This window comes from Nyctereutes procyonoides, unplaced genomic scaffold (genome assembly GCF_905146905.1).
Source record: "Nyctereutes procyonoides isolate TBG_1078 unplaced genomic scaffold, NYPRO_anot_genome, whole genome shotgun sequence".
Taxonomy (NCBI): domain Eukaryota; kingdom Metazoa; phylum Chordata; class Mammalia; order Carnivora; family Canidae; genus Nyctereutes; species Nyctereutes procyonoides.
The window spans coordinates 17,133,240-17,145,478 of NW_026575047.1; the positions used below are offsets into that span (position 1 = coordinate 17,133,240).

Sequence of the window (12,239 nt, forward strand, 5' to 3'; positions counted from 1 at the left end):
ATAACATCAGCCTTTCTAGAGACAATAACTCTGCACGACATTGCTAAAGTTCATGAACACCTTGGCATTTGTAGGCACCACTGATTTTGCCACCTGATAGAAAAGTACTAGGAAACATTGGGCATATCTTGAACATCCTCAAATTTAAAAAGTAAGTGGCTCCTGGAACAGATAGCATTATTTAGCCAGAAGTTTTCAACCTCATTCACAACAGACATATTAAGTACATGTTTACATTGGTAAGTGAGGAGTATGTACCAGGGGTCTGTGGTATAAGAGTGCAAAAGGCATCTTTGTTAGTGGAAGAAAACTCCACCCTTCATTTATTTCCTCCTGCATATTCATTTATTTCCTCATGATGCTTTCTCATGTGATGAATAAAATAGTTGATCTCCAAATGGCTTCAGTCCCCATGCCTGCTGTCAGCAGCAGGCCCTTAAATGACACACATATTGAACAATTACTCATAAATCACCATTTGCTAGGTAAATGGTGAACTTAAATTCCTTGTTGCAAATTCAGCACTGTCTTCTCTGAGGAACCTGATTCTACTGATAACAGGGTCTCAATTGTTACCAAAATTCTGATACGTCAAGATTCACAAAGACGTAGATACTCCTTGGGGACTCAGTTACTCTAGAGAAAGTGATGTGTATCCAAACATGTTAATCCATCCCATCTTTGAGTTTGTTTGGATTTGCATCATTTTTTTTTTAGTAGAGAAAGTTGTTGAGCCACAGACCAGCCTGCATGAAACATGGTATTAAAATCAGCTGAGGGGAGAGGGGAGAAAAGTATATTTTCTAAATTATAAGCCCTCCCAGGAAAAGACCAATGAAGCCAGAGGAAAGCTGTAGAAGGCAAGGTCCATGGAATAAATTGACAGCAAAGATCATTCTAGGTAGGTGCATTGAATGAGTCATTGAGGTACTGGGCAGCAGTGGAAACCACATTAGGCAAAGAAAAGCTGGGACTGAACTCCCAACTTTCCACTGTGACTCCCTCAATAGGTGTCTGAAATAGGGAGTGGTGACCGCTTTGTATCTAAGGTTCTGTTTGGAATAAAAATATGCAGGGTTGCGGAGATCCCTGGGTGGCTCAGCGATTTAGAACCTGCCTTTGGCCCAGTGTGTGATCCTGGGGTCCCGGGATCGAGTCCCACATCAGGCTCCCTGCATGGAACCTGCTTCTCCCTCTGCCTGTGTCTCTGCCTCTCTTTCTCTATGTCTCTCATGAGTAAATAAATAAAATCTTAAAAAAATATATGCAGGGTTGCATTTGCTTCCCACCTTCTGAGCTTAATAGGAGCTGAAATATATAATGCTTGAATCTTCTAAGAATATCCTTTTTAGTATAGTCTCTTTTAGTAGATTGATTATAGATCTCCCTGAAGATATGTTTTCTAGTGAGATGGCTCTCCTTTCTCAGCTGCAACAAAATGTGATGCTGGGAGCTTCATGAAAAAAAAGTAATTTACCTGTATAGTACTCTGGATTTCATCTTTAGTTATGCATTGAACCCAGAGGAAATGAATTTCTTAGACTTACCCAAACGTATACTGGTCTCTCATAAGCTTCCATGCCTTTTTTATGCTATTCTCTCCATCCACAATGCTTTGCAACCAGCTTCTTCCCCTGCCACCCCCAAAGTTCTGCTCATTCTTAAGACTCTTGCAGATCCTAAGTCAGGCCCCCCTCTCCTTCTGACCACAGCCCTGGAGCTACTTGTCCTCCGTGTGATTCCTTGAACACTTCAAGTGTATTCTCATTTAAGGTTTTTGCCCTGGCTGTACTTTGTGGAATGTCCACTCTGTCATCTTCACATTGGAGCTTTCTTAGGGTTCTCCAGATCTCCACAAAAATGTTACTTCTTAGAGATGCTTCCCTCAGGACCCAATCTAAAGTAACCACCTAGGGGATTTCTTTTACATCACCCTATTTTAGTTATTTGCATAGCATGTGTCAGTATTGGATGTTTTGCCTTTTTCATGTATTGGCTTGCATATTGTCTCTGTCCCACGAGATTGTAAGTTTCACAAACACAGGGTCTTGTCTGCCTTCATGACAGCTGTATTATTCCTCGTCCTAGAATAGTGCCTGACCCATAGCAAAAGTAGATAGGAAAAGTGTTGAACAAGTGGATGCCTTTCTGAGCATATAAATGAAGTCTCAGTCCAAATATTACTTGCTTAAGGAAGCTTTCACTGATCCCCTGGCCCTTCTAGGATATGCCATGTACCCTCCTCTTTGCTCCCTGTAATGTAATATGTAACTCTCAGTTGTGCATCCAGTTTGTTCAAGAAGTATTTGTTGACCGTTGAGCACAGGCCAGGCAACATCCCAAGTGCTGGGAATACAAAAAAAACAAAAAAACAAAAAACAAGATCCTCTTTTTGTGGAGCTTCCAATATTATTGGGGGAGGTAGACAATAAGCCATAAATACCCAGTGGTTATAGATGCATTTTATTTAGTAAATGCTTTTAGGAAAAGTAAGACAGAATAAGGAGATTAGGGAATGTCAAGTAGTCAGGGAAGGACTCAGTGATAACCTTGGAACAGAGATCTGTCAAAAGTGGTGGAGCAAGTCTTGCAGGTGGCGCCTTGGTAGGAGAATTCCAAGCACTGGCAACCAGAAAAAGGGAGTATGTTTAGAATATTCTAGGAACAGTAAAGAAGTCAAGTGTGGGTGGAGTGGAGTAAGAGAAATACTTGTAGTAGAGGACATCAAACTCATATGAGACCTTCTGTGCCAAGATTAAGGACGTAGAGTTGTCCTGAGTATGAAGGGAAAGGGGGACATTATAGGATTTGTATTTAAGAGGGTTGCTCAGGCTCTGTAAAGAGACTGGAATGGGGGTGGGGGGAGTAGTAGAAGCAGGAGGGTGGTGCAAGTTAAGAAGTGATCGTGGCAGGGACTAGAGCAAGCGATGGAGAGAATGAGACATCTGGTGAGGTAAAGTTTTCATCATCTGTCTCTAAGGTCTCAATGTTCTTAGGACTGGAACTGTGTCTTACTCAGCATCTCCCAGTGATGAGTCAAGTGTCTGGCACCTAGTAGACCACTGAGTTAAATATTATGGAAGTGGTAGAAAATGCAATTACATTTTACACAAGACCTTCTAATTTTATCCCTATAAATGCCTGTTGGGCAGTGTCTTTAGTGTTTCCTTAATTTTTTTTTCATATAAATGAAGATGTTTAATGAAAAAAGGATAATCAAATCTTCTGATTATGAACTCCAGTTAGTTCTATGTGTGATACACACAGGTCGGTTGTTGCCCAGGGATAGAAACAGATGAACGGAAGGAACATTGAGCTCACTCAGGGCAGAGAACACACATGGCTTCAGAAGAAGACAAGGTGTTTAAGGAATATGTCATTTGACTTGCCAGTGTTGGGTTAATGCCCTCAGTTACAGAGAAGAGGATAGAAAGGGAGAATGAGGGGAATAAGATGGGAAAAATAAAGACAGATTAGGGTGAAAAGCTGGTGGTGCAGGACCCAGTGAATAAAGGACTCATATCCACAGGTGCCATCTGTTCTTACTTTCCAAGGTTTCTGCTCCATTCTTACTGCTCAGACTCTAGCCTAACCCTCAGTGGTTCAAAAATTGGATAAATGATAGGACACCTGGGTGGTTCAGTGGTTGAGTGTCTGCCTTCAGCTCAGGGCGTGATCCTGGAGTCCTGGGATCAAGTCCCACATCAGGCTCCCTGCATGGAGCCTGCTTCTCCCTCTGCCTGTGTCTCTGCCTCTCTCTCTCTGTGTGTGTCTCTCATGAATGAATAAATAGAATATTTTTTTAAAAATTGGATGAATGAAAAGCAACTGAGCTCTTTCCCCACTTACTGCCAGTTGGTTACAAGTTGTTGAGGAAGAGACTAGTTCTCACTTATTTTCAAGTCCCCAGGGCCTGAAATGTTTCACGTTTAGTAGGGTTTAATAAAAGTGTGCTAAGCAGAACTGCCCACACCATCACCCTGCTTGAGTTTTTCTATACATCACCACCAGAGCAATCTTTACTTAAATGTCATGTTGTCAGTTCCTTTGTTTAAAAGCTTTTAATGGCTCCCTGCTGCCTACAGGGGGTCCCTCTTTACTGTGACTCAGCTGTTTGCCCAAGTTCATTTCCCATTCTCCTCAACATAAACATGCACTCCAAGCCTGTCCTCGGAACACATCTTGTGGATTGCTCATTCTCGACTTTCTTATCAGAAATACCCTTTCTTGGGGCACCTGGGTGGCACAGTCAGTGAAGCAATCTTCCTTTTGCTAAGGTCATGATCCAGGGGTCCTGGGATTGAGCCCCACATTGGGATCCCTGCTCAGTGGGGAGTCTGCTCCTCCCCCCAACTCTTTCTCTCTCTCACAAATAAATAAATAAAATATTTTTAAAAGATTTTATTTATTTATGAGAAACACAGAGAGTCAGAGATACAGGCAGAGAGAGTAGCAGGCTTCCTGGGAGGAGCCTGATGTGTGGGACTCAATCCCAGGACCCTGGGATCATGACCTGAGCCAAAGGCAAACACTCAACCACTGAGCCACCCAGGTGCCCCTAAATAAATTCTTTAATCTAAATCTAAATAATCTAAATACCCTCCCCATTTATGTTCCTTCTGAACTGGCCACTAAACACCCCTCATACAGATTGATGCCTTTGGTCAAAGGTCTTCTGTTGTACTCAGAAAGGCATTGGGCATCAGGCTCCCTGCTCAGTGAGAGCTTCTCCCTCTCCCTATGCCTCTCCCCCACTTGTGTTCACTCTTTCTCTCTCTTACTCTCAAATGAATAAAATCTTTAAAAAAAAAAAATACCCTTTCCCCATCCTGCCCCTGCCCTCAAAATCCAGCTCAAGGTCTAGCTTTCTTAAAAAGTCTTTTCCAATTTCCAAATATCCTTCCACTTCTACTCTGTGAACTCTTATAAGTCCACCCCTCCCAGCTCCCCCACTCTGATACTCTGAGCCAGCAGTAAACCCATTAGGGCAGGAATCTCTAAAGGGGGTGCTTGACTCATCTGGGGGCTTAGGACACTTCCATTTTGAACATGATCCTCATTTGAGTCCAGCCCTTCAACTCTGTGTCATTCCTTAACAATACCTTCTGATAGCCAGCTTCTTTAGTGGCACCTAGTATTTATTTCATTTCATCTTAGTTACCAGTGTTCGTGAACCTGTTCCTTTTTCTTCACCTTTAACATCCAGTAAACCCTGGGTTTTTCCCATCATCACACCCCCAGTGAGAGTGCCGTCTTGTCTCTGAACCTGTGCCTGTGAGTGGTCCTCATGTCTGCATCTCTGACTCTCTCTCCTCTAGAGTTACATGAAGATAATTCTCTGGTTTGGGAATATTAATATATCTGAGTGGAAACCATCCTTCTCCCCTTCTGTAGCTTCTCAACTGTTGCTATTTTCCAGTCTTCCAAACTTCAAAATTCTGGCTTCTAGTGTATTCTTCACTATTGACAACCTATAAATTGCCTGTTCCTGTTGATTCATCTGCCACAGTGTTTCTTAGAAGCTCACCTTTTCTTCCCATTTCACAAGACTCTGTCTTTACTAAGCCTTCCGTTTCTTAATAGCTGAGTGACTACAGCAACCTTTTCCTGATCTTTCCCTATCCTGGGTGTTCTGTCTTCTGGGCCAGACTATATACAGATGCTCAAGTCCTCTTCCTTAAGCAGTATTTATCAAATTCAATTTATTTTTTCACATTTTTACTTCTCAGAAATAAAATTCATCTTACAAATAAATGGCGTGTTGTGGTGTAATTGACAATGTGTTTCTTTTTTTAGTGGAACAAATGGTATTGGGGCAGCCTACAACTGATGGTGTTTGCGATTCAATAAAATACAGCATATTATGTCATTTATGGGGGATAGTGGAAACAGTGTGTATTTTCCTGTTAGACTAGGATTCAAATTTGCAAATTACCCATTCTGTGACTCTGGGCAAATTGCTTGATTTCTTTGAGACAGTTGACCCTTCTATAAAATTAATGGGATGGTGTCCATCATCCAAGATCATGATGAGAAGTCATGAGACAACACAAAGTGCCTGGCACACGGAAAGTACTCACCCAATGTTAATTTGTTACTGCCTCTCACTTTTTTAAGTCTTTTCTCCTAATTAAGAATTTGAATAATTAATGAAATTATTTATATGCATTTTTCTCATGTCTTTTTGAGTACAGCAGAAGACCTCTGACAAAGGTATCTATCTGTCTGAGGGGTGCTTAGTGGCTGGTGCAGAAGGAATATAAATGGGGAGAATATTTAGGAAATATATCACATTCTAGAAAGACTAAAAACTTTAAAGGTCAGGCTATCAGCTTGAGAGAATATTTCACTAAATTCTTTTAATCATTTCCTTAGCACGTCAATGGTACTGTAGCGCTCTGAGCCTGGAGATCTAAAATACAGAGTTTGTCCCTAAAGCAGAGCCAGAACCTACCCCACGTAGTCTCTGGGAGGATGGGAGAAAGGGAGAGAAAGGAAGTGTCAGTAGATACACTTTTCCTTTCCTTATTCCGAGTTCTGCTTCAGAAAAGGGGCTGTGGGTTGGATAAATGAAAATGAGTAGATAGGTAGTGCTAAGGGGATCTTGCCTCTGCTGTCTACTTAGGATTCCAGAAAGAGATGGCCATACGTTAATCACCCCCAACACACCCCACCCCTGCAAATAGTCATGAGCATGGCCATGTCATGGCCATGGCAGCAAGCAACCATGAAGTTTAACTTTCCCAAGCTCTCCTCGGTTATCATGTGTCACATATGCTGTTAAGAGCCAATGCTAGTCTCCATGACCAGGAAGAGGTGACTGCAAAAAAGGCCCATGGTGAATAACTGGATGGAGCACAGGCCCAAGGTTGAGGGTGGCTCATCCGTAGCAGGGGAAGTCAGCCTGGCTTGGCTGCAGAGCCACACCAGGATCTGACCAAACTGAGAGGGAAAGACCAGTCCATGGGTGACAACCACCCCAAGCCCAGCCATGATGCCAGCAACCAGGCGGATAGTGGGCATCATGTGTGGACCATGCCCAAGAACTCCCATTTCTTCCCCTCAGGATATGAGGTCCTCTGGAGATCATCTTCAGGAAAAGAAGCAGGGGGACAGGGAAGCCCAGTCTTTTGAGAGACTCAGCATTCTGATCGAGGAGAGAATAAGCACTTTTCACAGACTCCTTGCACACATCAGTTCAGACTAAGGTTTAAAGTGGACAGAACCGAAATTTCACTTCCTCCTGCTAGCCAGAGGGTGGAGGCTTGGACAGGAAGCCCACAGTTGTCTCACACAAAATTAAGAAGCCACATCCTCTGTGTGCATCCAGGTTGTGGGTTAAGTGAAATTCCATGAATCTCACATCAGCTTCATCCTTGGGAAAGATTGCTGACTTGAATTGTCGCTTGGACTCACAGCGGAGGTGCGTCCCCAGTTGCCTCCACCCACCGTTCCTCTACCCCAACCTTCCTGTTCTTTTCCAGCCCCATCTCCTTCTCTGTTCTCACTTTTTTTCTTCCCACTGTCTGCCTGCTAACCACTCTTAGAACACGTTTTGCCTCCCGTGTTGCCAGAGCGCATCATCGACTTTCTAACTGACAGGATACGTTGTGATGCCCTTGGTCTGTTCTCCACGTTGTCAACGAATCACCTTTTTTCCATTTCCTCTAAAGCGAGAAACGTGTCCTCTCGTTGGATCACACGCTGTTTCGCTTGGGCCAGCACGTCAGTTTGTCTGGCTCACTTCACATTTCAGTTCTGTCTGTCAGGACCTGCACAGGTCTTATTACCAAGTTGATATTCTCTGGAAGAATAGGAAGCATGAAACATAACCTTTCTCCCATCCAGGAGCCAGTTGGTGAAAGAGGGGGAGGAAGATTGATAGAGACGGGAAAGGGAAGGAAAGCAATATGTCATAATTGACCTTCGTCATGCCAATGTAATTGTAGGGGTTGACTCGTCATTTCTGCAGCATGGGAGGGCTCTTCTGGAATTCTCATGCCTGACTTCCTAAGACAGCATTATTGTTCATCCTTCACTTGTGTGCTCAGACACTCTTCTGTCTAATAGTTCTCCTCAGTATAGAGCACCGGCACTGTGGGGAGCTCCAGAACCTACTGGAGGAGCTACACTTTGCTGAACATTAAATTCTGTTCAGTTGTGGCTGGCTGGTGACCCCAGTGCAGGAAATCACCCAAGAAGATTAGTCCTTCACTAAGCAGAATGAGAGATCCTCATTTGCAGGTGACATTTAAGTGTCCCAGTTGTGTATGATCACTGTGAAGCCTTTCTCACATTCTTAACACAAGGCAGCTCTTTCTTCCCATTCTCATTTTTCTTTTTTTGTTTTTTTTTTAAGATTTTATTTATTTATTCATGAGAGACACAGAGAGAGAAGCAGAGACACAGGCAGAGAGAGAAGCAGGCTCCATGCAGGGAGCCCCATGTGGGACTTGACCCCAGGACCCTGGGATCACAACCTGAGCCAAAGGCAGATGTTCAACCACTGAGCTACTCAGGAACCCCTCATTTTTTATTTCTTGTAGCAGGGAGAGGAGACCTTTAACAAGACTGCACAGTAAAAAGATCACTCATTTAAGAGATCTTCTTTGTCAGTAATTAGTTATAAACTGTTGAAAAAGTGTCTTCAGCTCAGTTTTCTGTCTGTAAAATCAAGTGTTTCTTGGGCTTGGTCTTGGCTTTCATTGGCTTCCACAGTGATGATCCTGTGACCCCATCATCTCTGTATGGACAGGCCATCAACATTTTTGTCTTGGCAGGTCTGTTCTTCTAAGAAGTCCCTCTTCTCCAAAGAACAGTCTCCTGTGCCTTTAACCTTCAAGTCCAGGGATGCCTGGGTGGGTCAGCGGTTTAGTGCCTGCCTTCGGCCCAACATGTGATCCTGGAGTCCCGAGATCAGGTCCCACATTGGGCTCCCTGCATGGAGCCTGCCTCTCCCTCTGCCTGTGTCTCTTCCTCTCTCTGTGTATGTCTCTCATGAATAAATAGATAAAATATTAAAAAAAAAGTTAAGTCCAGATTTCCTCACTGTTGTCTACCCCCTAATCCCCAGGGCTAGATTTTGGTGATTGGTCCCCTGGGCCTCATTTATTTATTGACAGACATTTACTGAGCCTCTGCTCTGCACTAGGCGGAGTTGTGGGGACAGTGGATACCCTTGTATTGAAAGCCAATCTCATACCTGCCTTCCTGGAGTCATGAGCAGTGATGAGCAGGGTGCCACTGGCTACAGTGGAAACGTGGGGTGCTCTGGGCATGCTGCTCGAGGCATACGAACAGCAGTTGGGGAACTGATGTCCAGGCTGAATCCTGAAGGATGGATGGAAGGAGATGCCCACATTAAAAAGAAAATTTCAGGGACCCTGGGTGGCTCGGCAGTTTAGCACCTGCCTTTGGCCCAGGGCATGACCCTGGAGGCCCAGGATCAAGTCCCACATCGGGCTCCCTGCATGGAGTCTGCTTCTCCCTCTGCCTGTGTTTCTGCCTCTCTCTCTCTCTTTCTCATGAGTAAATAAATAAATAAAATCTTTAGAAAAAAATTTTAAGCAGAAGGAACATCTTTTCCTAGGCATTTGGGAAAGAACTTTATGTTGTACTGACTGCCTACCAGGCGCTTATTCTAAATGCTGTGTGTGTGTTATGTTGTTTAATCATTGCCATGAGCCTCATCAGTAAATTCTATCCTTTCCACTTTATTGCACGAGGACACTTCGAAACAGAGAAGTGAATCACTGGTAGAGATCTCACAGCCAGTAAGCGGCAGCATCAGGATTTGAACCAAGGCAGAGTGGCCCCCATGTCCAAGCTCTTTTTTTTTTTTTTTTTTTTTTTTATGATAGTCACACACACACACACAGAGAGAGAGAGAGGCAGAGACATAGGCAGAGGGAGAAGCAGGCTCCATGCACCAGGAGCCCAACATGGGATTCGATCCCAGGTCTCCAGGATCACGCCCTAGGCCAAAGGCAGGTGCCAAACCGCTGCGCCACCCAGGGATCCCCCATGTCCAAGCTCTTAAGTCACTGCCCCGAAAAGCATCTTGCATTTATTTACACATTTCACAAAAATGTATGCGGGTAGGTACAGATGTGTAAATGTAAGCATTTGTGTAAATATACATGCGTGTATAAACATACAGGCATCTCAGCATATATTTACACACTTGTTCAAACACGTGTGTGAAGATTATATGTAGCTAGAGCATGAACAGTGAGGGAGAACATGACATGAAATGAGGTCGAGGAGTTAGGTAAGGACTAGTTCATGGGGGTCTCCTAAAGTAGGTCAGAGATCCTGGATCCTGCCTTCAGGCCGATAGCGTGTATTTCAGGAAGTACCATAAAGTTAGTAGCCCAGGGTCAAATCCCACCTCTCCTGCTTGCTACCTCTGGGACCTGGGACAAGTCACTTTCTCTTTCATTTACATGACAGAGAAAATATTCCTAATCTACTTTATAAGTTTAAGGAGTGACGTAAACTTGTGTGACTACTTCATAAGTTTAAGTGTCATAAGTGACTCTGTGTAGTGTCTGGTAGAGGAAGAGGAAGTCTCAGCTCTGGTGATCAGATCTGCCTCAGTGTAGTGAACGGAGTGGAAAGGGCAAGGAGAAAAGAGAGAAGCTACCGTAGGGAGTCACATGTAGAAAGACAGGCACAGGTGCGCTCAGGGGCCTTCCGAAAGCTTGGTTGCTGAAATTCCAGTGATAGGGACAGAGCCAACTTTGGGTTTTTCACTCAGACACATACATTGTGGTTGGTGTGCTGCCACTGAAGAAAGCGGGTTCCCGTATGCAGCCTGCAGCTACTCTTGGTTTCTGGAATGAGCTTCTCCAGCTTATACTCAACACAGATGCACCCACAGTGGCTTCTGGCTTACGGCTCTTTCTCTGCCCCCAACAACTCCTGCTGCCTTCTCTCTGCCTGCATGGCCATTAGGCCTAGAAAGTCAGAGGTCTTGCCATCATATATGGTTTATTTTTCTTTACTATCACATTATAATTTTTAGGGCTGTCCAGAGGCTAAGTCTCCCAAGATGCAGAGGCCTCATGGGTGAGCATTTAATCGTCTCATGAGGCTTTGGGTGAAGCATCCTCCTACCTCAGACTGTTGGACCCTCTTTCTGGTGATTGTGAATGACCATTTGGGCCAGCCCATCCTCCCAGGGTTTGATTTAGCACCTGACTTTCCCGGAAGCGTCCCATCTTAGTCATGTTCCTGTATATCTTAGTCCTGTGTCTCATGACCAAGATAATAATCACAAGGTGACCTAATGTCAGTATTTGCTATAGTTCTCGTAAAAGTGTGGCCATGGATGATGTGGAGCTAAAGAGGGGTTGTTGTTGTTGTATCCCCTGCATCTCAGGGAAGTCGTTCTAAACATAGCAAGAGGGGGATCCCTGGGTGGCGCAGCGGTTTGGCGCCTGCCTTTGGCTCAGGGCACGATCCTGGAGACCCAGGATCGAGTCCCACGTCGGGCTCCCGGTGCATGGAGCCTGCTTCTCCCTCTGCCTGTGTCTCTGCCTCTCTCTCTCTCACTGTGTGCCTATCATAAATAAGTAAAAAAATTAAAAAAAAAATAAACATAGCAAGAATTACATACCTATACACCATAACTCACCACTGGTAAACGGTATCTGGGGAACCTAGTCTGAAGTTAAAGACTCCTCCCTGTTTACTAGAACGTTCTAGTAACAGGACACAACTAAATAAAAACCAAAGGAGTGCTGTATTGACCTTGGAATTTATGTCCACAGCACAGTAATGTTGCCCTCCTTCAAAACTTTCTGACCTGTTATGTGTTCTTTTGAATATTTTTAGTGGTGGCAGATGTGAATTCCTTTAAGAATAGGTGTGATTTTTTTTAAAAGCACTAAAGGTCTTTTCGAAGCTATATCTTATCTACATAAAAACCAGTAGGCTGGGAAAATACCATTTTTAATAAAAACAAACCTAACAATACAGTGACAAGAGTTTTTGTTTTGTTTTTTTTTTTTTAATACAGAATGAGATAATTCCTGCAGAGGAAATTATAGGGCAGTGACAAAATCCTTCAAACAGACCTGCAGCCTCCCTCTGGAATAACTTTGAGAAACAGCCTTCATTTCAGTACTGCGTTTATTCAAAAACAAAATCTGTCATGTCATCTCTGTAGTTCCATTTTTGCTTTGCATTCAGGTAGTGTCTTACTATAGCATGGGAAAATTGAGAAGGAAAATATT

At 43.8% G+C, this 12,239-nt stretch overlaps 1 protein-coding gene across 2 annotated transcripts in view; it reads left to right on the top strand.

Annotated features, from left to right (window-relative positions):
• Window positions 1-12,239, top strand: part of NWD2 (NACHT and WD repeat domain containing 2) — a 174,341-nt gene that overhangs the window by 62,352 nt on the left and 99,750 nt on the right. The gene's annotated exons all lie outside the window — the stretch shown is intronic.